The sequence below is a fragment of the Aythya fuligula genome, chromosome 2 (genome assembly GCF_009819795.1).
Source record: "Aythya fuligula isolate bAytFul2 chromosome 2, bAytFul2.pri, whole genome shotgun sequence".
Classification (NCBI taxonomy): Eukaryota; Metazoa; Chordata; class Aves; order Anseriformes; family Anatidae; genus Aythya; species Aythya fuligula.
The window spans coordinates 114,189,439-114,217,229 of NC_045560.1; the positions used below are offsets into that span (position 1 = coordinate 114,189,439).

The 27,791-nt window shown below is 42.7% G+C and overlaps 1 long non-coding RNA gene across 3 annotated transcripts; it reads right to left on the reverse strand.

Annotated features, from left to right (window-relative positions):
• Positions 1-415: 415 nt before the first annotated feature.
• Positions 416-27,749, reverse strand: LOC116486118. Of its 3 annotated transcripts, XR_004252929.1 has the most exons (4): positions 27,687-27,749; positions 23,083-23,245; positions 16,496-16,661; positions 8,630-8,803 (listed from the first exon to the last, which is right to left on the reverse strand). It is a non-coding gene; the product is annotated as an uncharacterized LOC116486118 (long non-coding RNA). The 3 variants fall into 3 exon arrangements; XR_004252930.1 differs by lacking the exons at positions 8,630-8,803; positions 16,496-16,661 and adding an exon at positions 416-800; XR_004252928.1 differs by lacking the exon at positions 16,496-16,661.
• Positions 27,750-27,791: the final 42 nt, after the last annotated feature.

A 27,791-nucleotide genomic window follows, 5' to 3' on the forward strand; every position in this document is an offset into this window, starting at 1 on the left:
ATTAATGCCACTGTTTGTGAAAAAAACAAACACCCCAAACACCACCAAAAACAAAACAACAACAACACAACAAAGCAAAAACAACCATCGAACCATCTTCCAGTGCTTTAACATGAAAGTAGGCTGCCCAGGAATATATATCTGCATCCTCTCATCTGCACAACCATACTACAGTAGCGCCTGGCAAATTTAATTACAACACAGCATTCTGTTTTCCCCCAACGAGAAGAGGAATTTGTTTGCCTCTTGCCCTGGGCTTTCACATGTTGTTCAGAAAGCTCATATGCACCAGCACGGTCTGGGTGAGAGCTCTGCAAATGCAGGCCAGCTGCCAGCAAAGCTGCCTCCAGCTCTGCTGCTCTCCTCGCGGAGCTGTCAGCCCCGTGCTTCCAGGGGAGCAGAGCTGTCAGGGGGCAGCCAGCGCTGCACCGCGCTGCTGCCCTGCTTGTAATCACAGCACATCGAGCATGCAGGCTGCTAGGAATACCTTTATTAAACATGTGCTGCTGCTGTGGCTTTTGCTGGTGCTGTGTAACAGCACTGGGCTTTGAGCCTTACTGTTTCTGAAGCATCAGCAACTGCATCAGTTGCTGTTCCTGTTAGCAGGGCAGGTGGAAGGGTGGGAAAGAGCCTGAAGCTGATCCAGAAGAAGGCCTGCACCAATAGTGCTTTTCCTGTCTATGTGATGTGGGAGTTGTCGGGATGCCAACAATTCTGCTCCTTTTGAACATCTTTTAGCAGAAGAGGCTTCTGATTTCTGTTCCAGTTGAAATGCTTCCATTGGTTTCTCTTGGTTCCACCTGAAAAAATAGGATTTAGATCAGATCCTTTGGGCAACAGATTTTCTGCGCAAGTTATTGATCGCTGGAGCCGTGGTTCATCCACAAAAAAAACAGAAAGACCCCAGTGGAATGCCGTCACAGAAAGGTGAACTTGACCTGAAAATGGATTTCAACTTCAAACATCAAAGTTAACCAACATGATTTAACTTCCTGGCAAATACTCTGCCTTTGCGATGATCATGAAGAAGCAGGAGATGCTAGCCAGAGCTTTTTGCAGCCTCTAAACCTACCTCGATCCTTCAGCTTCCACCCATTTATTAGGCCCACATCCAGCTGGTGCTGTCTGCCCACGGCCCTGGAACGAATGCAGTTAGGCCAGCTACTGTGTTTCCACAGCAGTGCCTCACATTGGGCAGAGGGTACCGAATGGCATGAATCCTGCAGTGGCCTCACACTTTCTGGAGGTTCTCCAGGGCTGAAGAACCCTCGCTAGATTAGTTAAGCACACGTCAGGGTTGCTTCTCCCTGTCGTAACACAGATCACCATGACCAGACTTGAGGATGTGCTCCACGTCCTTCATAGAGCCCCAACCCATCACATTTCCAAGTGCAGTCCATTACGAGTGCAGTCCAAGCACAAAATGAGGCTCAGAGTACTTCTGGGTAGTACAGTTACGATTCAAAGAATAATAAACTTTTTTATTAGTTTGATTTTTTTTTTTTTTAATAAATCCAGTTAGGCGAGTAAGATGGCCACTGTTTAATTCTCAGCTTACAAGGAACCTGCTGGTTTCTGCTGAGTCACAATGCTTCACACAGAAATGACTGTTGAAAATCAAAATGCCAAATTACTTTCCCATGTAGAGGTAATAAGTACATTTCACAAAGGGCAGAAAGTCTGTTAGGACATTTCTGGTTCTAGGAATTTGCAGGCTAAGGAATTAGTGGAGATATAAAATGAATGAGCTTAGATAGGATGAGACACTCCAGTTACTTTTACCATTATTAATGCGATCTGGTGGACTCAGCCACTTTACTGGAGCCTTTTTCTCCTTATACAGGAAAATGTGAGTTGGGACTTTTTTCTGACCTGGGACACACGACAAGCCCTTGTCCAAGAAGGCTGCATAGGGTGGCACTGCCTCCCGCCTGCAGTGAGCACAGGTCAGGGACAGCACCGAGCAGCTTGCTGCAGGCAGCATTTAACTTGTAGAAGTGTATGCAGGGTTTTATGTATACATCTGCTACACCTGCTGTGATTTAAGGCAGTATCTGCCATAAGGAGGAAGTCACTGGGCACACTGTACTTTGTGGGGATGACCCACTAGGTTCTGGTCACCCTCGACACCCACACAAGTGAATACAAGGCTACTCCAAGTCCAACACCTTGGACTTGTGGATCCCTTCACTCCCAGGGGCTTTGCCACAGCAGGCTCCAGTCTTGCCAGTAAACTTAATGGACAGCCAGCCCTATGAAATCAACGGGACAACATGTGCATTCACAGCTATGGACATGTGCAGGTGTTTGCAGAATCAGTGTCTTCTACACCCCCACACCTTTCTTCCACCTCACTGTATTACAGCAAGTGTGTATGTGTGTGGCAGGCTGCTTTTCTCTGCACCATTTAGATGAGAGCCCCAAGATAGGGCTGAATATCTGAGCAGAGTGACTTCAAATGAGCTTGGTTCAGACCAAGCAGGTTCTGTTTTGCTTTCCACAAAGTAGCAGGGTCTCTGTGCTCTCTCCAAGTGTTGTTGATCATCTGCACAAGCAGCAGCGCTCTCCCTCAATTTCTGGCCTTTACTAAGGAAACCATTGATCTAACTAACAGCCCAAATTTATCAAATACTGATCAGATGCACCTTTGCTGGAGACAAAGATCTTTTTCATCAATTGCATTGGGAATTTTACATGGAATTCAATACGTGTATGGTCTCTGAAGGCAAAGATTTTCACCGAGTTTTATTCTGAAGTATAAATAGCCTTTGACTAAACTTGTTTTATTAATTTGCAGTCATGTCTCTTCTGTATGTAGACAGGATTTCCAAGTAAGGGCAGATTATCGAAATCAGATTCTAGCAATGATTATGCTGTTGGTTACTTCCCTGCTTGCAGCATGTAGCTGTATTCCTCTTCCCTCCTCAAAGAGACTTAGACCCTTTGATACTGAAATACTAATTACTCATCTGTTGTTCACTTATTAATGCAGCTAATTCTCTTCAGGCATATTTTCCTCTTTTTGGTTGCTGCCTTTAACACTTCATTCTGTAATTTGTTTGCTGCTTTTTCTAACCTTTTTTTTTTTTTTTTTTTTTTTCAGACTAGATTCATAATGTTGGGGTTGCTGGATAAAAATCATTTTTTTTTTAAGTAAAAAAATGAGAGATTTTATAGTTTATTTGATATTTAGAACTCAAAAATTCAAGAGACTGGAGAATGCTTACCGTTAATTAAAATTAGGTTTTAAATTTTCTTTGTTATTTAGAATAAGTATTATAGAGGTTTACTTGATTTGCAGGAGCTCTTCACACCAGATGCATTAAAATGCAGCCAAATGTAATTTACATACCCAGAACAGAGAAAGGGAGACTGGGGGTGGTGTCAGACCTACAGAGTGTGTGGTCACAACAGCATGGAAGAAAATATGAAGATCCTAAGAAATAGGAAGTTGGCAGGAGCTCCTGGTGCCTTGTCTTTGTACGGGGCATGGTGTGTGAACTGGTGACTTGTGCAAAGAAAGGATTTAACCACTAAATGGCTCGTTGGCATCACAGGTATTGGAGTATTTCATGTCCTTCTGCTGCTGGTGCTTTAAAAAGTAAACGTGGCAAACAAACAGAAAGAATCTGGAACCAAAAAGGGCAAAGATAGGGTTTGGACGAATGCTTCAAAGGCTGGAAGAAATGCCTTGCAGTGGGAGACAGGGAACTGAATCTGCTTGGCTTGTCAAGGAGAGGATTGAGAAGTGACCTGATTGCACTGTGAGGCACCTTCACAGAGGAGGAAAACAAATTCAAAAGGCTTTTTAATCCAGCTGAGAAGGCAGAACAAGAAATGAGGCTGATGGAAAAAGGGAAGCCAAAGACAGGCAAATCCCAAACCAGGCATGTTTTTAATGTTGCAGAAAATTAACTCTTTGAACAAAGAGTCAAGGGGCATGGCTGATTGTTCTTCTTTTTCTGTCTCCAGTCTTCTCTGGGAGATAATGCTCAGTTAATCATCAGTAATTTTGTGCAATACAGACTTAATGGGGTAACAGTCCACGTCCTCTGACATACCAGGGGTTAGCCTACACAACCTCAACACTTCTGGTGGCAAACGTTATGCTGCTGTGAAAGAAGTGCTGCTTCAAGTGAAGTGTGAGTCTCAAAGGGTTTAAAGTCTGTTTTGTAACGTCCTACTGGCTTGAGCAGGGATGACAGGCATGTCTTTTTCTCCTATTTTATTTATTTATTTTTTGCTTTTCCTTTCTCAAATAGTGAACAATGTCACAAGTTTCCAATCACATCTGTGGAACAGACTTGATATTGAAGTCCAGTGTGTTTTGAGATCCTTGGATCCTTTCAGTACTCCTTCAGAAGTACTGAAAGTTTCGTATTCGCTCTGGTATAAACCTATGTGTACTTCCAGCTGTGGTGGAGCTGAAGAAAGATGGAAATATTTGCTTCCTGAAGTCTTCTGCTGCATGCCTTCAGGGTACCGTTCTGGGGGAGAAGAGGTGCCCACTTCTATTTGTACGTCAGGCAATTATTTTCACCATAGGAATAATCGTAGGAGTGGGGCAAGCCATCACTGAAACTTACTCTCTTGACAGTCTTCCTAGGAAATGCACCCATTTCACAAGATTCTGTAAAAAAACCAAAAAGTTTATGTAATGATGTAACTGCTGTAACAGTAGTGCTAGACCATTGTTTCTAAGAGAACAGTGACTACGAGATCTCTTGGTGAAGAATTGCCACGATGTAGACTTGAGGTCCTTTGGATGTGTAACTGATGTCAGATTTGCTGCTAGTTTTTTCTCGGCTGTTTACTCTGGTAAATTCTGGTTTCATCCAAGTCTTAGCTAATGGAAGAGCCAAGAGCTACGAAATTATTTTCTCTTTCACTTTGATGATTTTGCATTGAGGGAATATTCCCCAAGGGGAGGTGAAATCATGGCAACAGTTTATGGGTGGACATTTATTGCTTTTGGTTTATTGCAGGTAGGAGTTCCCACCTACACTACAATCAAGTGTGCAGAAGCTTGCAGGAAGTGCTGTTGCTTTTGAGTTCATGTAAAAAGGCTTCTCTGCTAAGACATAATCTACAGAAGAGTATTCCTGTGCTGTTATAATAAAAAGAAGCATGTTTTCAAGCTTTGAAAAGCTGCAGGTTGTAATATTTTTATTTTTCTTAATGAGAATTGCCTGTAATGCACACAGTCAGTGACTTGGCTAGTGAGCCAAGTGATTTTCCTGGGCTTCACCAGCACAAGCTGGTCAGAAGGACTGCAGAAAGAAAGGTTTAAACAATTCAGGAAGTTCAAAAGCAGCATAAAATTTCATATTGCTGGCACACGTGGTTTAAAACTTTGCAGACATGGTGACAGCTGGTTATGATGAAAAATTTTTGTAATGATCCCCTTGAACCTTGAGGCTGGGGATATGTATCAATGGTGAATTAGGTTGCTACTGGTTTTGTGAGGAGAAGTTTCCTCTGATTTGACAATCCATAAATACCAGAAAAAAAAGGTAGGTCTAGCAAATATGCATTGCACTATACTTCAAAGTAGTTCAAAAACCCTACTGCAGGGAAAATCTCAGGATGGGCCCTTTTTATTTGCATAATTAGTTTAATTTTGTCACCTTCCTAAAGTTTAGTCATTGTAGTTTTAGCACAGACAAGCGTTACATCGGTTTCGGTGCTGCAGTGAAGCATTTCTTATTGGATCAGCTTTGTTTCAGCCAACACGTGGAGGTGTTTGCAACTTGCTGAGCAAACTGCTGCTGTTCTGCCTGTGTTTGCAACTTCTCCTCAGCTCAACAAGAGTCACAGGCTGAGCGCCAAGGGAAAGAGAGCCAGTGAAAAACATCTGACTGAGGCCAGGTCAACATGCAAAAGGTTCCTGCTAAGGCCTCAAATACCTACCTGCAACTAGGTGTTGAGTTTGGATTTTGCATTTAGGTCCCTGTTCTTGTTTTATTGGTCTAGGGAAGACTGAAAGGTTTACTCATGTTTTCAGCTATTTTATAACATTTCAAAATACCCAGATGAATCACGTTTGAAACCTCTAAGACGCAGGTTCTCATTACTTTGTTTCATCTTTATTTTTGTAGTCACAAGGAACTTTTTGTGCAAGGCTCCCAAGGGGACCATATACTTGTAAATGTTTCTAAAACAGGTATGCAAATTATGGCTAAAAAAAAAAAAAAAAAAAAAGCAAGTTGAGGATTGTAATGTTCTGGATGCTAGAATCCATTCTGATGGATTAGTAGAAAGAAGAACTAGAGAAGGTTACTTCTATTATTGCTTTGGTACTTCAATAACCCTAATTTTCCCACCTGTAAAATGAGCATTAACCTTCCTCTGAGGATGCTAAAAAAATCAAGTTTAGACCTTTGAGAAGCTGACAGGAACATGTGCAAAGTGTGTTACAGTTTACAACTAGCATCGTTTCTTTTTTTCTCTCTCCAATTCACAAAATGGAAACCACTTCAGTAACACCAATACACCAGTCACCTGGTAGGAATCCCACTCCAAACAGGTTTGAATAATTCAGGGCCATTTGCTGTGTGGACATAAACTGTGAATGGATAACATCCGATCCATAAACACCCTTGACTGTCCCTCCTCTCTGCCTTACAAAACTGCCATGTTGAATTAAATTCGCTGCATTTCATGAGGAGGAGAGGAAGCAGACGAGCAGCCTGAGCCTTGATGGCCAGCAGTACTGCATTTGTTTCATTCTGCCAAATTCAATTTTCAGCAGGTTGCCCTCTTCTGTTGCATGGAGCTCGCTGCACATACACACAACATGAGTGAAAGTCGGAGGTGAGAATATCAGCAGTTGAAACCATATTGCTCATTTCGTTATTATTTGTGATTTGCATACAACGTGTGTGCTTTCCTGTACAGCCAGAGATAATGCTGACAGCAACCAAGCCACTACCCACAAAGCAGCAGTATGACCACCACGCTGGGGCACAGCCTCAGTGCCTTTGCAGAATGACAAATCTATTTCTCTCTTGTTCAGGTTTTGTTGCACAAGCAGAGATGACAGAAGAGCTACTGAGGTTCAAAGCTTATTCCTCCAGGCAGGAGGCAGTCTGCAGCCCACTGCCAAGCCCGAAGAGGGGTTGCAGAAGAGCAGAGCAGACCCTCAGGGCACCTCACTGCTAGGCTTGGTGGTGGTTTCCACATGACAGCGTCTGCTTCTCAAGCTGATGGAGCATGGCCCAGCCTAGCTTTTCTGTATGCCATCTCTGTATCCTGTGCAAGATGCTAGGATACTTAAAATAGCAAATATGAGCATCTGAAAGGAAGATAACATTAAGGAGAGTGCTATTCCCACAACTAACAAACGTGACACTCGTTACGTGCTCCATCTCCCTCTCTCCTCCACCTGCACATTTAGACACAGAGCAAGGAAGGGAGAAAAATGAAAAAGCAACATTAAGACCACCAAAACAGTCAGTACTCAGACTTCTTACACATATGCCTGCCAACCATTTGTATGCAATGACACATTTGGAAGAAGGATCTTATGAAACGTGCAGCCTCTGGCAGCAAATGCCTGAAAAGCATTCGTTATGCCTATTTCTCATTTAGTGCATACTCTTGGTTTTGTGAATGCATTTAACTAAGACCACTGCCCTCTTAATAGCCATCACAGAAAAGACATACAGATGATGACTGAGGCTGTGCATATTTTTTTTTAAGTGCAAGTTCCTTCTCACACTAGAAGTTGATGCCCTTCAGGGGATAGCTGTGAAATCCTGCTTTAACTCTTCTTTCCTTTTTAATTTTCAGTCTCCGTGCTGTGGAGCATCCTAATATATGAAGGTAGCTAGCATTGTATTTTATGACTTCGTAATTTAGAACTTTTAATTTTTGTAAACTGATCTTTGAATGTTGAGCTTACATTTCCTCAAAAAATCATTTGGAAATGAATCAAAGAAAATAGACCAAAATGAAAAAATAAAATAAAATCAAACCATACTGATTTGCATTAACATTTATTGAAGTTACTGTGGCCAAAACAAAACCAGAAAACAATACTTTTCAGTATGAGAAGTGTCCAAGTAAATTGTAGAATTTACAGAAAACTACAAGTATTAAGAGCTTCATGTAGGAAATACTCTACAGAATTTGACCACATGATCAGCTCTCAAAGTTATTCTTCTAAGAGGCCAGAAGACCTTTGAAACTTATTTTCCATGTGAACATGTGATCTCTGTTGCTTAGGTGAAATGCACATGAGTAAGAAAACCTCATCGCCAAGCCAAGATTAATTATTTCATTTTGCAGCTAATAAATAAAGTTAACTTTGGGCATTGTAAATAAAACAGATGTACCTTTGCACCAAAAATCAGCAATATTTCCATCATTAAAGTAGATTTCATGAAAAGTGTTTAGCATTATTTGTGCCAATTCAGACAAGAGCTCAAATTATTGAATCACAATGTTTCAGTATCCAGCTTGTGTTATGATCGTACATGACAAAACCAATTTGAGGTGCTGAGAAGCAGCATTGCCTATTTGCAGCACCTCAGTGCGTAGTGCTTCCCATCCAATTATTTCCTTGCTGCAGAGCAGCCTCCAAGCAGGCAGGAGCAGACATTTGGCTGGAGAAGCAGGAGGGGGTCCTTTAACAATTCAGTTTTTCAGAAGCACAATAATATCAAGAAAAAATGTGAAATCTTTAGGTCTGTTTCCACTGAGTCTCCATCAGAACAGCATTTGTTCTTCGGCACAGTTACCTTGGTGAGTTTGGATGGCAGTAACTCTGCAGAAATAGAAGTTTCATAACAGCAAATGTAGGCTGTAAAAAAAAAAAAAAAAAAAAAAAAACAAACTCAGAAAATACATATCTTTCTGCACATGGGCTGAAGCTATGGGGCAGATTTTTAAAGTACATTGATCACTTCGGCAAAAAAAAAAAAGTTCGATTTCCAATTGGATTTACAGCTGTAAGTCTTTTAGGGAGAGATTTTGAAAATCTGTTTCAGGATTGAAATAGGGTGGTTATATTCCCAAGGGCTCTCTGGCATTTGCAGAGGCCAGCATCTTGCCACTCTGCCACCTGGTGCAGCCCTCAGTCGGCACAGGGCTACCCCCACGGGGATGTGCACTGAGTCGGGGCACTTGGGACAGGGAATTCAAGAGAACAAAGAGCAAACAGAGGAAAGGAAGCCCCTACCTGAAACACCAGTAAGATGCCCCCTTGCTATCCACAGCACAACCATCTTTTTATAAGAAACAGGGGACAATGACATGAAAGACAAAATGTTTTCTTTTTAAAATGGCTTTTCATGGAAACATGATTTCTTTTGAATATTCCCCACTTCTCTTTCAAGTATACACTCCTACCATCTTCAAATGCAACTGTTATGTCTCAGTTTGTGTAAAATGGTACTTAATGTTGATTGAAACATATTTTCAAATCCACCTATAACACTTATTATACATGGAATTAAAATTTATTTGTACCTGATCTTCAAATTAAGGTTTAGCATGTTTCTGTCATCTGTCCAACAATGTTTATACAACCAAAAAAACTCTTTGCAGTGCTGCAATGGACATAAACTCCACAACCATTAAAGAATCTGACAAAAACAGAGTTTCAAAATAGATGATTAGTCCATTTCCTAACACGAGACTCCTTAAGTATCCTCTTATACCTCTTAAATCCTCTAGTTCACAAGACTCTCATACAAACAATTCACATCCAACTTGTCAGTTTAATCACATGCTGGGACTTTATGTTGAAAAAAAAAAAATCAACATTTTATTCAGAAAAAAATGAATTGGAAGAAAGTCTGGTAAAAACAAAAGGATGAAAACTTTTTCAGATTTAACATGAGATGACTCCATGTTTCATCTCCTTTGCCATGTTATGATTAAGGAATGTGAAGCTTTGTGTTGGCAAAATTAAGTATGACAGAAATCCGATACTCCTTTGGCAAACCAAAAACTTAACACATCTTTCTCTATTAAATGATTCCAGTCTGCAGTTGTTTTCTGAATCATGAATGTGATGAGTGGTCCCATATCAATATTATTCAGCCTTTTTCAACTTGAACATCCCTGAACATTTTCAGTGGAGGAGTAAAAACCAATACAATGAGATGATGTAGTACCAATATATACAGGTATGTAATGTAAAGCATATGTATATTCTAGATCAGTTATGTTGCACATTTAATAGTAACTTTCATTTAAAAATGTGTCTGTAATAGAAAAAATATACAGAAAGGCGTTATCTAGTCCCTCTCATTGGATCAATGCAGGATTCACTATACCTCCTATAGTTCATGACAGTTCTTGCCAACATCCTCTTATTTCATCTTAAAGCTCATCCTGATGGTAACTCCACAGCTCTCTCAGGCATCCAACATTTGAGAGCTTTAACTTGCATCAAACCCTAATCTTTCTTACACTATTTCAAAGCCTTTGTTCTTATTTACCATACTTTAAGAGATTATTCCCTTCCTCTCTGAAACAGCATGCGCTTGAAAATTGTGATTCCTTTCCTACCAATCCCATATTTTTATTCATTAATTTAAATAATTAAAAATATATTTTCCTCATTTCTTCACTAAGGGAGGCCATGTAATTCTCCTCTGGATGCTCTCCAAGTGTTCCACATTGCTCTTGAAGAGCAATATCCGAAACCAGCCACAGTGCTCCAGCTGAGGTTTGATCAATGATGGGTGGAAAAAGGATTTTTCCATGTGTCTTGCAATCTATATATGTCTGTATCTCCCACTCTTATGAGATTTAGGGGGAGTGTTGGCAACTGCACAGTTGAGATTTATGTTTAGCTATACTCTCAGGACTTATCTGGAAAAAATTCCTCACCACTTGTCTTTCATCCTCTTTTGGAGGGGAACGATCCACTAACCAACATATTGCATCTTATTTGTCCTTACTGAATCCCAGCCAGTATTTTTAAATCATTTTTCCCCCCCACAAAACATTTTAAATTCTACTCTAATCCTTGGGCACACTTGCAGCCCCTTCCACCTCGAGTCATCTTCAGGTTTAGGTCTCACTTCCATTGCCTAAGTCAGAGACCAAATGGATCGGCATGAAAACATCCAAGAAGTCTCTGATGCTCCATCACACCTAAGAGGCCTACTTCTATGCCAGAGGAACTAAGGTGGCCTGAGACATGAGGAACCAGAAGAACTTATTCATTATCTTGCAGTTCCCACAATTACTTACCAGTCTATTTCTGCTCTTCCTAGGATCTGGCATCAGGCTGGCCACTCTACAGCTACCAGTCCTCTGCTTTCACCATTTTTCTGAGGGTACTATCCCATTTTAAACTCTCTAGAACTTCACCCATCTTTAGAAATAATCCACAGTACTCTAAACATATTCTGTTTTTAACCTTCCAGGCCCAGCTGATTTCAAACCATCTGGCATAGGGTAGGAGCACTTTGTTGCCTCCTTACTGCTGGAGATCTGTGCATGAACTAATAGTTGCTTTTATAAAACATTTTGGAAGAATCATGCAAAAGCTATACACTACTCATCAGTTTTAATGAGTGACTTTCTGAAAATATAGTGCATGCCTACAAAGGACACAAAAATACTAGAAGTCCATGCTTTCACATTTTAGGTGCATTCAGCAGTTAATTAGTGAGTAAAGGGCACAATATAAGATTGTTATCTGAAAGTTAGGAGCTCAACAGAATTCCTAAATTTTGATCAGACCCTCCTTGTAAGAAACAATATGCAAAATTAGCTGAACACTATTCTGAAAGCAGGAACCCAGCTGCTTATTGCCAAATCTATAGCATATTGATGAGAGCAAAGAGTTCTGTTATCCCACAGCTTGTCCTCCCCCATGCTTATTGATCTAACAGCTGTATTATCACTCATATTTCTTCCTTGGTACGATAACCAATGTCTGCAGCAATTCTGTCAATGCCCTGTATTCCATTTATGAAAGAAGTAAGATTGGGGTTGTTAACAAGAGTCAAAGGTAACATCAAAACTCAGCTTTTGGTTAATTACTAAAACCCTCTGCTTTGCCTGTTTACTAGAGTAAAGTGATATAGCCAGCACAAGTTTCTAATGTCCATTACTGCTTCCTTGCTCCATGACTGCCCTGAATCCCTCCCTGCAGATGACCCCATTGCCTGCCACCACAGAGCACTGGTGGAAGTCCGAAGAAGCTGCAGCTACAGGATGCTCCAGATGCAGGGAGCCCACAGAGCAAAACGTGAGTATTAAGCAGTGCCATCTAGTGTAGTGCAGGGACTCATTCGCAGGGAAGGAAAGCAGCCTCCAGGCATTGTTATCCTTTAACTGGGCAAGAACCACAGGGTGAAACCCATGTGCACCACACAAGGGCTTTGGTGGTAAGTGAGACCAAAGGATAAGAGGGGTTTCATGCCTTTTAAGTCTTGCCTGATTTGTGCCCTGGATACCCAGACAACCTCCTCCCCCCTTCTTTTTTTTGGATCTTTGCCTGAACTACAAATGGGAGAGGGCATCTGCATAAGCCTCTCTATAGATTTGAGCATTCGTACTGCCAGATTAAGGGACCCATTTCAGCAGCACAATGACAGATGGCAAGAACTTGGTTGGAGGGAGCTACCAAACCAATTTGTGTGTAGCACCTGGTACTGCAAGGCTTTAATGCATGCTCCAGCAAGATCTGAAGTCCATGATAGTAAAGATGCTTTCAATACTGAACTAGCAGAATCAGTACAGAAGGGGTTGACATGCTCCCTAGTAGTTTCACGCACTACCCATCCTATGCAGAGTGATAAACTCTTCATCTTCCTTGTAAGAATTTATAGTTATAGCATAGTTCAGAGATAAAAATATAGATAAAACACTGCATAAAAAACACATCAATTGCTGTTACAAGACAATAGACATACCACAATCAAGTATCTCACAGAGATCTGTAACAATTGCTGTAATGAAACAGCCTTTTTATCAGCTGAATGTTTTCCTCTCAGCCCTCAGTTTCCCTTGAGTAGGCTGGAAGGCTAGGTAGCCAAACTGAACACTAGCAGCATTTACCTGAGACTCTTCCTAAAGGGACTGAACCAGTCAGAAGCATAAATCAAAGCCAGGTAGGCCAAATCTTACCACCTGATTCTTCCCAGCTCTCTGCCACCACCAGATAGCAGGCAGATCACCCAGGTTTGCATAACAGAGCCTTATCCTTAACATGACCCAGTCTCTTTAACCCCAGAGCAGCTCCCTCCCTTAAGTAAGCTGCTTGTTAGCCTTATCTCATCAGCTGGGAGACAGCTGATTAGGTACAGGTAGAGGCTAAGCCCATCTCCTTAAAACCCCATCTCACATGTGACCAGAAGAATATATATATTTTTTAAACTTGCAGAGAATGTCAGTCTTCCTAGGCACATGCCTAGAGAATTACAGGTTACTAAGAAACCAGATGAAATTACGTGACCTGTATTACACAGAACAATGAATTAGATGAGAAATTGGCTTCTCTCTTCTTGAAATCCGTGAATGCATTTTGGTTTGAGCAGCATGAAAAATGCTTTTACTTGTGTCTGATTTGTAAAACTATATCCCCTACTACATGAGAACATTTATGTCACAGAAAAATCTGACTCTTTAAAGGAAATAATTTCTTTGGTAATGGTTATCTACAGAAACTGACAAATTAAAGCTTTAAAAAGTTTTCACTTCTCAGTTGGGCTTCTAAAATAGTCACCTCTGCAGATAAATATAACTGTGTATGTCTGTCACTATTTACAAAACAAATATTTAGAAGTGTACTAAAAAGTTGAAAAAAGTGGCAGTGTGACACCCAAGCCAAGACAAAGGGAAAGGGGAGGGAGAAGTGTGTGGTGACCCGATGCTACCCACTGCTGCCCTAGCAAAGGCCACCTGCAGAAGACATTTCTTCTCGCACCTCTGCTCTGCTCCGCTGCTTGGTAACTTTGCAGATTTGCCTGGTCTCCAGGGGGCCTAATCTCCAGGTTGGGCAATGTTGTGATAACATTTCTCCAGCGACAGGAAGGGGATCAACAGCCTCATGCAGCGGGTTTTCCAGCAGACCCCGTGTGGTGGCATGAGACCTGCCTACCTGCCCTGCCCGTGCACAGAAAGGCACATCCTCGCCTCCTTGTTCAGCTCTGAAATGGCAGGAGAGGAATAGGCCGCGTGGCTCCCCAGCATCAGGCTAATTACAACCAGCTCTTGCTGAGGCTCACATCAATAATACAAAACCCCGGAACAGAGTGGCACAAATTTATGCTGTACGCTTGTTAAATTCTCCCTCCTTTGCAGCGAGATCTCAGAAAGGCACGTGGAAATACTTTTGGCAATGTGTCATTTATTCAGGAACCTGGAAAAAACATCCCATATTACTCCATCATGGATCCCCCATCAATAACCTCATGACAAGGATACGGGGTCGATTGTCCCACCGTGGGCTCTGCTGCGGCTGGAGGCTGCTGCTAGCAGCAGGCAGCTGTGGAAGTCCTGGTGCCTCGGGACCGCCTGGTAGCCCTGCCCCTGGATTTGTCCCTGTGTGTGTGGACCCAAGGTGCATGCTAAATGCGATGCTGATTTTTACATTTTGTTGCTGTGCAATTTCAGAATGCTTTTTCAGAGCCTGCGTAAGGCAGCCAGGCGTAGCATTCCCCCGAGAAACTTCTCTGGACAATGAATGATTTTTTACCAATACGTGCTAGCAGCAACTGAGTTCCCAAAGTAGGTACTGTAGTGGAGGTGGAGGTCTCAAAACAGGCAAACCACTCATACCCAGTACATCTCCCATAGCTAAAGTGCAGGTTTATCCAGTAACAATGATTTGCATTAAAAACTGGAGCAAGCTATTCACTGGTGAGTTTGATTGCAGAATCACCATATTGAAAAATGTTTTTAAAAGTTAATTGGTAACTGCTTTAGTGTTAGCAATGCCAGATGATAGCCTAGAAGTGGTCTGCCAGTATTGCCCTGAGTGGTTGCTTTTTTCCACCAACAGAAGAGTTCTTCGTGAGGTTATCTTGAACCTCCAGTTCACCCTACTGGGCACCTTTCTCAAAGGGATGGTTGTTCCTTGCTATTAGCAAAATTTCTGAGTATATAGGTAGTGATCACTATCAACAAAATTCAGCTGGACAGACAAAATACTAGGCCATTGTGTATGTCCTGAGCAACATTAGCCAGGAAGTCATGTCAAAAGCAGGAACTGTCCCAACAGTGTGCTAATCGGGGATCACTCTGTAATCACCTAATTGACCCACTATTTCAAATAGGTGAGGCTCTGATTGCTTTTTTATTCTTCCGAAGTTGCTGTTACCTGTTAAATTATACCACAGATAGCAGCAATTTTCCCTCCTTCTACCTCATCCTCCAAAAAAACACTAATGCTTTCCAATGTGTTGCCATTTATTGCTCATTTTGCCACATGAACACTCGCACAGAGCTGACTGACTAATCTCTGCTGTTAATGCACATAAACGCTAGGCAGATCTCTCTGTATCTGAATCATTCTTACCCTGTGCACACCGAGTCTCATTCAGGTGTTCAACACGTTAGTCTAAGTGTAGCTCTACATTAAAGTCATTTAGTAAATGAGTGATTGTTTCAGTCTTCGGAAAGGAAGGTAGGAGAGGGAAGTATTTTTATTTTCTGTTACAGTGTTGCTGCCACCTAACTTGTGCAGAAAAAGCTTATGGTACCTGGTGTCTGAACTCTTTCCGTTGACTTTGTTCTTGGTTGGTTACAACTAAAGATTTTTTTTTTTTTTTTAAAAAAAAGTCTCCATTATATTTTGATAAGAAGTTAAGAAAGTGATTATGAATTGATCTTTCTTCAGAATGAGATAAAATCTCTCCCTGCACATAATCATGTGCCATCTCTTTCTGAAGAAAGATCAACTTATAATCACCTGATCATGGATAAAAAAAATCATAAAGGGATATCTTCTGTGAAATGAGTAACTGGCATGAATAGTTCAGCCTGCGGATTCTTTAACTCTTTTTACTGCTACTTCTACAACATTTGAACTTCTGGACCTAGTGTGGAGGGAGATGGCATTATTTTTATAAAGCAAATATGTCATTTCACTTTGTTGAAAAAACAACAAAAAGCACCATTGAACAAACAGGAAGAAGATCAATTGGTTTTCTCACCTTTGCTTTAGAGTGCATGTTTAACTGTGTACAATCATTACTTTTGTTTTATTTCTCAGCTCAAGTACATTGTGCTGTATGTAAGACCAGTTCTGTCACCAACACTGTGTATGCAGAAAGAGCAGCAGCATTGTAGCCACAGTAGTTCAAAGACATGAGAGACAAAGTTTGCAGGAAAAAGTAATTAACCTCTTTGATTAGAACAACTGTATTCATTTTTCCAGCTGTAATAAAAGACATTACTCCCCTACTCTTTTATATAGCTATGTGTGTTGTAATGGCTTCACATGAGCTGTACATAACTGCCTCAAGCTATGTTTTTAAGCAATGTTTATTTACAGTTCTCCATCAAGTTGGTCTCCATGACTTACCATCAAAATATTGAAAGGCTTCTCCTTTTCCTTGTGAACTCTCATTTTCTAGGTCAAGTAACATTTGTATTGAGCCCTGCATTGCTCCAAGACAAACACGCTGCTGGGTTTGGGCAGTCTTGTTCAATGCAGTGGCTGGGAAGACCTCACTTCTTATTTCATACACCTAAGTGAGAGGTGATCAGGAATAGAGAAGTCCTGGTCAGACAGGTCCACTGGCATCTTATTTAACATTTAGTTTTGCACAACAAAATCCATAGTGAGTTATTAATTGAACTCCTGAGTATATTCATTATGGCAAATGCCGCATCGTTTTGGCTCATCCAGTGGAATTCATTGAAATCCAAGTCAAGGTGGTTGGTGGCTTCAGCAGTGGCAAAACCTCATTTAAAACAAAACAAAACAAACAAACAAAAAATAAACATAAAAATTGGGTTCAAATTCAACTGAGATAGATGTGGAGTGGGGCATCCAGCTTCCCCTCGTTTTCCCATGGTGGACTGTAGCCACACATCTGTTAGAAGGGATCAGTTGGGCATCAGCTCCTCGTGTAGTGAACCAACTGTGGAGAGAAGTGTCGTGCTCTGGGCTAGAGGTATACAGGCTAGATAATGCCATAACATTTGTGAATCCCTATGCCAGACAAAATATCCTAGACAGTAAACATGTAGTTTGTGTTATAGTCCTTCAGTGTACATTTCCCAAGCAAATATAAATAAAGGCAAAATATTTGAATCATACTTACTAGGTATACTAAGAGAATATAAGACATAGGCAGCTATGCATTAGATACTTGGTGCAAATTCATAGATCACAAAGCTAGAAAGACTATTTGTTATCATCTACCTTTTTTTTTTTTGTCTTCTGTATTACACAGGTTACAGGACATTCTTGAATTAACTCCTGTACGAAGTGGAGAATTTCTCTGAGAAAATCAATTAATTTCAACTTCAAATGTCTAGGCATGGGGAATCCATTACAGTCCTCGGTAAATTGTTCTAATAATTAATTACCTTCCATGGTAAAATGCCTAGTTTCAGATTTCACTGGTTCTTGTCAGACAGTTTTCCACTTGACTGAAATGACATATATTATTAAATTCTTAGTCCTCTACTCCATGACTACAGGGAGAGTGGAAATTTATAAGCTATAACCAACTCTCCCCTTAACCTTGTCTGTGTTAAGCTGAATAGATCGATCTACTCAAGTCTCCCATTGAAATACCTCCCTTCCCCTCTTGTAGCCCTCCTGTGAACCTCTCTCTGTTCCCCACCAGTCCCTGATGGTGGGCACCAGAACTGAGCACTGCTTCAGTCACAGCTGCTCCTCTGCAAGTACAGGGGCAACATGACTTTACCCAGAGGTATGCTTCAGTGCATATGGGGCACTCACCCTGTGACTCATATCCTTGCATTGAGGTTTATCAGATTATTTATTATTATTTTTAAAATCTCTCTATATATACTTAGAGAGCTTTTATATGTACAGACAAAATCCCAATACCATAAATACATATACTAAGCCCTGAAATGAGCCTGGAGATCCTGAGCGTAGCTGTGTTCAGTCTGAAAGGGGGTGGATCTGGCAGGAGTGGTGTGCAGCAGAGAACTGGATTTATTTGAAGAAGAACACGTCAGCTACTTCTCTAGAATTGTGCCTACTCTATTTCTCTCTAAATTGTGCCTAAGAGAGGGAGAACAAAATGCAGCAAACCCCCTAATAAACAGATTTTATTTTATGTGTGCTCCAAGATCTTGCAATCGTTGCTTGTTTTTCTGGCCAGAATTAAGGTATCTGGATTTTTCTACAAGGCCCCAGGTAGCTTCCTTGGATGTGTCCCCTTCTGTTTTTTTTTTTTTTTTTTTTTTTTTTTTGGGGGGGGAATGGTACCCACCATAGCCAGGACACCCAGCAATATCAGAGAAATACAGACAGAAGGATATCTGTAAAGGCCTTTTCCCTGTAGTTATCCTTTAGGATGTATTTCAAACTCACTTTTTAAAGTGGCCTGAGGAGGGGACACTTAATGTTGGATCTTTGCTTTGGGATGGATTTGAGAGCAGAAAAGAAGTGATACAGTTTGTCTTCAGCACACCATGATTATTTCCTGCAGTATGTCTGTAAACCAGCTCCTTGTTTTCTATGGTTATTGCATCCACTGGTGCAATTGTATTTGCATTCATTCTCAGAGGCCTGTAGCAAGTGATATACTATCAAGGTAATAAAAATGATAGAAAAGAGCAGGATGAACAAATGGGCCAGCCTGCATGAGCTAACTGTATGATGGACAAATTTTGGCTCTAGCATGTGTTCTTTATCTGTTACATCTTGCTGATTGGTTAACAAAATGAATACGAAAAGTAGAAAGTCAGTAATTTGACAGCAGGTTTCTTTCTGCCTATGTTATGTACAACGACAGAGTGGGTGGTCACAGAACCAGACTTCCCGCAAGTTTGGAGGCAAAGGCCAAAATGGCATTTTCCTTCTCATCAGGGACTGGGAACGCCATGGCAGTACTTGATCTTACAGAAAAATTAAATGCAATTTTAATGTGTTTCCTGCCCTCCACCCCAAAACAAAACAAAACAAACAAACAAAACAACCTAGTAAAACCATTAGAATGGCTTTCTGAGCTCTCCCGTGTATGTCCATGCACATCTCTACCTCTCTCTGATATCTGGCATGACCAAGAGCAGTGAAGGCAAGATTTTGCTTCTGGAGTTTAGTGTATGAAACGATGAGTAAAATTCCCCCACTGAGTCATCATTTCTCCAGCATGTAATATCTGTATAACAAGTTGGCCAGAATTTCAACACTGCATATGGCTTTTTCACACATGAACACGTTTCTTATTGCATATTTGTTTGAAAGGGGGTATCAATTTCAGAAAACAAAGTACACCTCCAGTTTAAAAAATGGCTGTGTGAAGTACAAAGAGCTCTGGTTTTACTTTCTTCCATAAAAACCATTATGCAAAGTTCAATAGGAAAAACATGAAATATATAGAGCTTAACAACGCAAAGTTCAGTTTTGTGTTAAACGGAGTGTGGACTTTGCTAAGGCAGCATTGTTCTCTATAGGTTAGTGGTGATAAATACAAATACTCATGCGATCCTTCAAATTTCAGGTGTACTGCTGCCATTATTGAGGTTTTGCACTAGGCAGTTTTTCAGTTGCAGAGCCTTGAAGCATTATCCAATGAGCTATTTATTTATTTATTTATTTTTCAGATGGTCTTTCCTTTGGGGAGAGAGAAATCAAATTTATACAAGAGAACATGCTGGTTTAGGTGAATCACTCAGTCTTTAGCAGCAATGGTCAAGCCTCAAAGGTACCTTGGAGACTTGCCTTGGGTTAGCATCTGAAAGATAAGGCATTGGGATCATTTTAGCAAAACTGCTTTTGCATTTCTTATGTTTTAGAGTAGGGTCAATAAATGGTAGTGGATAGCAAGTGAAGAAATCTCACTGCTCTTAAAAAAAGACTTTCCTGAAAAAGCATGGGCATTTTTGCTATTTCTCTTTCCACATACTAGCTCAAAGTGAGGGGCCATATCAAAGAGGTGCATGGGCAGAGTGCCCATGGTGATGCCTGGTTCCATCATATCTAAAACTTCACTGTCAGATGACTTTGATTTTGGCCTTTGTTCTATGTACTATGAATATGGGTTAAAGAAACACACCATCATTCCGAGGTCTAAATAAACCTGCTTCTTACAACAATATCCCTCAAGGTCTTGGTATAGATAAATGTGGTGATTCTGGCAGAACTCCGAAGACAGAGCACAGAGGACAGTCCTCAGCTCATACCTCGTTTCATTCCTGAGTGCTGTCGTCTTTCACCGTTAGTGCCTCCTTGTTGCACTGCTTAGTGTGGGGCATGGCTGGTTAGAAATCAGAGAGCCACAACATTTTCCCTGTTGTTGCAATTTACTGCAGATTTCAGTCTCTTTCTGCAGGTTTCCAGACTGACATAAGGTGTTGGGAGAGTCCTGTAGTGATGGGAAAATGTGAAGTAGGAATTTTGTAGCCCCTCCTTGACTACTTATAATAGATAGAACCTGAGAGGAGGTCTCCTCCAGAACTGCATTCCTAAACTGGGAGATCTGCAGGACACAACAATACAACAATACTTCCCACTCCCTATCCTGGGCATCTTCCACAAATAATGAATCAAAATTCTCTGCCACCTTTGATTTGTGGCAGTGTCCTGCTCCCCTACAGGTGACAGGGACCTACCTTGGTCAGAGGTCCTCTGAAATGGTGCAAGGAGCAGCAGCAGGACGCGGTAACCTTTACTACATCCTCCTCTACAACTGATGCCACATGGGAAGTTTTGGCCATGTATGCCTTGCAGGTGGTGCCTCAGGCAATAGTGAAATAATAAGGCCAGCAGTGCAACTATGGAGCAGTTAGAGGATGTTGTATTAGGAGACAATGCAATTATCTGAACTTTGCTAACAGTTACGATCATATAGCAATTCAGGGGTACTAGGTGTATCCATACCTCTAGTTCTGATGATGTCTGTGACCAGAAAAACTGCTTTTGCTGCAATAGTTTATTCCAGGCTGTTCTATTCCCTGAGTAATCACAATCAGAATCACAGTTTATTGGTGTAATGGCATCTGTAACAGCTGATTTTGTCAGGATAAGCCCATCAGAGCACACACAGATAGCAGGCCAACCAACAAGCAAACAACCAAGAGAACCCTCCAAAGCAAACAAAAAATTCTTCTTGCATCTGGACCAATTTTATTTTTGGTAAATTGAGATTTACACCCCACTTTAATATACAAATTCCCAGTTATTCTGAGAATACTTTCTTATTTAATCAGTTGTGTTGTTTGTGTTTCTTTCTTTCTTTCTTTCTTTCTTTCTTTCTTTCTTTCTTTCTTTCTTTTTTTTTTTTTTTTTTTTTTTTAATTAATGATCTTCTGTTGTTATTGTTTGGAATGGGGTTATATTGAGTGAAATTTATTCAGTATTTTAACAGGAACAAGGAGACCAGCATAAGAAGTGTGCAATAGATGAGCTGCATTTGGTGAGCAGGGAAAAGTCACATGAGGGCACACACTATTTATATTCTTCTCTTGCTTAAAGTTAGTGTTAACAGCATTGATTCAGTGTGTTGATGATAGCTTTATTCAGGACTTTAAAATGGCATATACACATTACTGAGTCAAAAGCTGGCAGAACCAACAGTTTCTGAAAGGGCACTTTTTTAGGACCATTCTGTGACCCTGTCCATGGTGTTTTAGTTTAAAAACGCGGGCACCTTATATTAAGGCTACACCAGCACAAATCTGGGACCACTTTGAGCAGATCTCAACTATGAAGAAAGACCAATTAGATTAAGGGCCTGAAAACCACAAACTAGTGAAGGAAGTGATATTTGCAATGAAAAATGACACTCATTTCTCTGCTTTGGTCTTGAGCTAACAATCCCTTCAATGTCATGAAGCGGCGGGAGGACCCCATGCTGCTCGCACTCTCTTCCACATCAGATGCAAAAGTGAAATTTGGATGATATTTTACTCTGGGGATGGATTAATGTTGTGTTCTGCCAGATATTTCAGATTGAGTAATTCTCTTCTTCTTTCTCCTTCCTCCACAGTTTCCTCCTGCTGTAAGGTGCAGAGTGCCAGCCGGTTAATCACACTCCACCCCATGGTTGGCTTTGCCTAGTAGTGCCTGAAACAGTCTTTGTGTAACTGTATCTGAAACTTTTTGGCAAAATTTCCAGTGATCACATCTTATTCCACAGTAAGAAAGTCGAGAATGCTAATAGAGAGAGGCTGCTAGCATTTTCAGCACTGCATTGTTAGTTCCAGCTTGGTTTAGACAATGTGCTAGGTGATGTTGTAAACCAGTAGCTGGTTTATATCAGTATTGCTCTTGCTGAGAAAGATACATCACCCACGGAAAGAATAAAAAACCCTACACACACACAAAAAACCAACATTCTCAATTCTCTGAGCACACCTTCTCCTTTAGGATAAAAGTTGAACGTAAGGCATCATTATAACATTAAAGAACATTTGATGCCCACATAGAAAACTCAACACATTTGAAACACTTTTCTTTTTTCAGCATGTGTCACATATTTACTCCCTTTTCCTCCCTTTATCCTTTATTACTAAGGAAATGAGGACATTTGCATGAAAACAAAGGCTTAGGTTCTTAAAAGTTTGTCTATTCCTGCCTGTATTTTCCTCCTCTGAAGGGATCGGAGCCTTCTGTAGAGAGTACTGTAATTGTTTCCAACCCAAAGAGCTGTGATGAATAAGAAGCAGTAACTTTTAAACAAAGACCCTGTTTTCATGCAAATATTCCTAGTAATAAAGCATAGAGTAAAAGGTATATGTGAAGTTATGTTTTGCAGAACTGCTATTTAAAGCAAAGTAGCTTTGTAGAATGAAGTTGAGTATGAATTTTTCTAACTGCAGTAAGGGAAAGGGAGTTTGTGTATTTTCCATAAGAGATTCCAAGTGTCTCCAAATGAGACTGTTAAAAGGCAAATACAGAATATATCTCAATATTATTCTCATCAGCATCATCAGCATCACTCTGTGTGAAAAAATCCTTACCAGAATTATGGCACACGTCTCCTGGTTTCTATACAAGCCCAGGAACATAGTCTTCTTCCCCCAAAGACTTAGCAATCCAGTTTGTTCTTCTAATCCATCTCTGAGTCATTGTCTTGGTCTACCTACTCTTTATCTTCCAAACTCAGGAATAACTGAACAAAACCTATTGAAAAAATAGAGACATATAACGGATTTGGAGACAATACAGAATGGGTAGTATTTACATTCACATTTACATTACATTTACATAGATCATACATAAACCCACATACATACATTTACATTCAACAGTAAGGCTTTAATAGTTTAGGCTTGGCTTCACCATAGGGGCCCCTGATAGATAGGTCAAACACCCGGAGGCATTCATTTGCTTGTGGTTTTATACTAGTAAGAATCTAACCGTCTAATTTCTGATCTTCTCTGCAGCCAATGTCATGGATCACCTACATTTATTACAAACACCAGAGATGCCAGCAGGTGGAATGGTGGCTATTCCTCCTCGTGGACACTACCAGCAGCGGAGTCCTGCCTCCCCCAATATACCATGGTGCCGGATTGCCTAACTGTAGGGGATGCTGCCAGGCACCTGAGAGCAAAGCAAGACAGCAGAGGCAAACCCAGGCGGTGCGTGAACAATGACTTCTGCCTCCACAGAAACTAGGGCTGCCAGAGCTCATTGTTACTGCGATCACCGGGCTGTAAGAGACGCAACAATAGACCTCCACAGAAATTCCCTCCAGAGGAGAGGAAAGGCACTAGAAGACATGCAGTTAAAGGTAAATCATCTGGAGTTACAGTTTCTTTATTCCTAAGCATATCGTCTCTCGGCTCTAAGAGGAAGATGTACAGCCTGCACAGAAAGCAGGCTTTTCACTGGAGCTCATGCACATGGCAAGCTAGAAGTGTTAAAATAAGTTTTCTGTGTCCATGAATTAGAAAGAAAAAACGCAGAAGAAATAAAATTCTTACCCTCAAAGGCTACACTTAACCATCCAGTAACTCCACATCAAGCACAAACTGCTGGAATATTATGGTGAATAGTTTCAAAACACTCTTCCTTGGCAGAACGCAGATGATACTTTTCAACCAAAAGCCTTCTCTTCTCTCCCTCTGTCTCTCTCTCTTTTTTTTTTTTTTTTTTTTTTTTTTTTTTTTTTTTTTTTTAGCAAGTTTTAAAAATTTGAAAATGTCTTCTCAGCCTTTTCTATGGAATCAGAGCTATGTCACCACAATGCTATAATTTCATCTTGAAACACTGGTGGTAACTTTAATGTGAGACATCAGGCCTCATTCTGCCTAAGTCTTCACTTTCTATTGCCAGTGGACTTGTTAGAGCTAATAATTCCAAAAATACAATATTTATAACTTATTCATGATTTATTTTAAACCTCTTTCACAGTCTGATGCATACGAGGCAATTTAAACCACCAAAACTCTGTTTTGCAACTAACACTTCATTACAATGAATGGAAAAGTTCACACATCTGTTGGTGTTGTATTGTTTCAGGCTGGCGGCAGAGCAAACAATACAGCAGTGCACTGATTTGCTGTGCTAAGGCTGTCTCCAAACCAGAGGACAGAAGCTTTCCTTTTCTGGAAAAGGGAAGAGAGTTCTGCAGAACATGGCAAAAGAGCCTCAGTCCATGGCTTCGAAGGACCAACACGGCCCCATTCCCCAAGGATGCTCAGGGGATTCCCTGAAGTTCAGCTGAATGATAATGGGGTGTCGCTAGAAGTCTTGACAGAAGGAGAATCTATGTCAGCTCCTTTCATTCATTCATTGCCAGCAGAGTCCCATCTGTACTATTAAACCCTGTCAGAGTTTTGATAAAGAAAAAGAAAGGTGAACCTAATCCCATGTAATTTTTTCTCGTTTAAACTTTTATTTCTAATTTCAGATTCTTGGATGATTTAAAAATTAGAGATAAAAGATTCTCTATTATAAATTCACCAAATATATTCTGCTGAAATTACTGTATATTTAGGGTCCTACATAATGCCTATAGGTTCATAGAGTCACATAATGGTCTGGGTTGTACGGGACTTTGAAGATCCCCAAATTCCAACACCCTGCCATAGGCAGGGACACCTCCCACCAGACCAGGTTGCCCAAAGCCCCATCCAGCCTGGTCTTGAACACCTCCAGGGATGGGGCATCGACAGCTTCTCTGGGCAGCCTGTGTCAGGGCCTCACTGCCCTCTGAGTGAAGAATTTCTTACAAATATCTAATCTAAATCTCCCCTCTTTTTGTTTATAGCCCCCCTGTGTCCTGTCACTATCTGCCCATCTAAAGAGTTGTTTTCCATCTTTTTTATAAGCTGCCTTTTAGTACTGGAAGGCTGCTATAAGGTCTCCCCAGAGCCTTCTCTTCTCCAGGCTGAACACCCCCAACTCTCTCAGCCTTTCTCCATAGGAGAGGTGCTCCAGCCCTCTGAGCATTTTTCAGGCCCTCCTCTGGACCCACTCTAACAGCCCCACATCCTCCTTGTGCTGGAGGCCCCAGATCTGGACGCAGCACCCCAGGTGGGACCTCACAAGGGCAGAGCAGAGGGGCACAATCACCTCCCTCCCCTGCTGGCCACTCCTCTGTTGGTGCAGCCCAGGACGCAGTTGGCCTTCTGCATAAGGTTATGGACGCTATGTAAATATTTTCTACAAAGTACGTTTGGATGAGAGCAAAGTCATATACCACACACTTGACTTCATTCAGATCACCATTTTTTTATGATAGGCATAATTTTTGAGTCCTGTGCTGGTGCATTGTCAGGGACAGTGGAGTTCCAGGATGCTCCTGGGACTTCTGCCCAATTAATTGATGGAACCACTCATAAAACATCTGCACCTTTCACCGTGAATCAAACCCACAAACAGTAAAACAAAGAAACAAACCCAGATGAGTATTATGCTAGTTTTGACTCTCCATCCCCACTCCACTCCACACTTGCTTTTCATCTGCTTTTATGTGTTCCCACTCCTACCATTTACCAGTTTCAAAAAAAAAATAACGAGGGTTCCTGGTTTTATTAAGGCATGGTCCCAACTCGACTGAATTTAGGAATTTGTGTCTGCTGGGAAGGGGATGAGGCTCTTTATGTGATCCAGAGCAGCGCTCCTGGGCATGGAATTATTTTCTGATGTGCCAGAGTGCTCCTGCCTGTTTCCAGCAGCCCATGCGTGCTATAACCCTGTGTATCACCGCTCAGGGTGTGTGGCTCCCTCCTTCCCCCCTCGGTTTGTGACTGGCTTTGGATTCCGGCTCTGCCGGCATGGAAGTTGCCGGGAGCCCCCCGGCTGGCTGGGATGAGCACCATTACACGCCAGCCCCTTTCAGCAGAGCAGCTTTCTCCATGCCCCGACCCCTTCCCAAATATAACAGCACCCTGAAATAACCCCCCCACACACACACCCCACAGAACCTCCTGGGCGGGGGGCCGGGGGTGGGCTCCCCCCACCCCTCCCTGCACAGCGCATCCTTTGTGAGCGCCCCCGGCTCCTCCAGCGCCGGATCGGGGCCGCCGCGCTCATTTCCCGGCCACACAAAGCCTCAGCCCCCCCCCGGGCCGGTCCCGGGGGCTTGGTGGTGGTGGTGGTGATGGGGGGGGCACCGCCGTGCACCTGCACGGGAACCACCGGGGCGAGAGGGGGGCGCTGCGGGCGGGGACCGGGGGTGGGGACCCGGGGGGGGGGACCCGGGGACGCCCCCGCGGGGATGCCCGGACGCGAAGAGCGCGGTGCCTCCTCCTCCTCTTCTTCCTCCTCCTTCTCCTCCTCCTCCTCCTCGTCCCCCACGCCCCGCGGCGGTGCGGAGGGGGGGGTTACGGGGGTTGGGAGGGGGTCTCCCGCCGGGGTCGCGGAAGCCTCGAGCCCCCCGCCGCGGCGCCGCGCGCGCTCCGTGCTCCAATAAGCGCTAATTAGCTCCCAGCCTAATGATGTGTCAGCTGAGCCGGGTGCGCGCGGGGAAAGGGGGTGGCGGTGCGGTGATGGGGTGGGGGGGGGGGGAGAGAGACACGGCATCGCCATGGAAACGCTCCCCCCTCTTCCACACCCCCCCCTTTCCCCATCCCCCCCTGGCTGGGGGGGGGTCTCCCGTCTCCATCCCGGCCCGGGACAGCGCCGCCCGCCGCCCGCCGCCGCCGTCGCCACCGAAACTTTTGTCCCGGCGGCCAATCAGGGCGAGGGGGGGGTCCGGGGGGGGGCGCGGAGCCCCGCGGGGCACGGCCCGGTGCGGCGCCGCCGCGGAGCGGAGCGGGGAGGGGAGGAAGCACCGGCCCGGCTGGGAGCAACGCGGCTCGGAGCAGCCCGGCTCGGAGCAGCCCGGATTAGCCCGGCCCGGCTCGGCTCAGCCCTGCTCGGCCCGGCCCGGCTCGGTTCAGCCCGGCCCGGCCCGGCCCTGGATGCGGGAGGCTCGGGCGGGCGCGGCCGCGGAGAGGCGACGCGGAGAGGAAGCGCAGGGGATGTCCTGCCCGGCGTGAGCTGAAACTGTGGCAAAACGGGAAAAAAAAAAAAAAAAAATCAAGATTTTTTTTTTTTTTTCTTCGTCCCCCTCCTTTATAATAATAATAATAAAAAAGGGGGTCTGCTCTGCATCCGCACGCAAACTTACTTGGAAGCCTCGCAGCCGGCTGAGCACGGAGAGCAGAGGATCCCCCGCAGCCGAGGAGTCCTGCATGGGAGCACCATCACTGCCCTGGCACAGCACCCGAGAGCC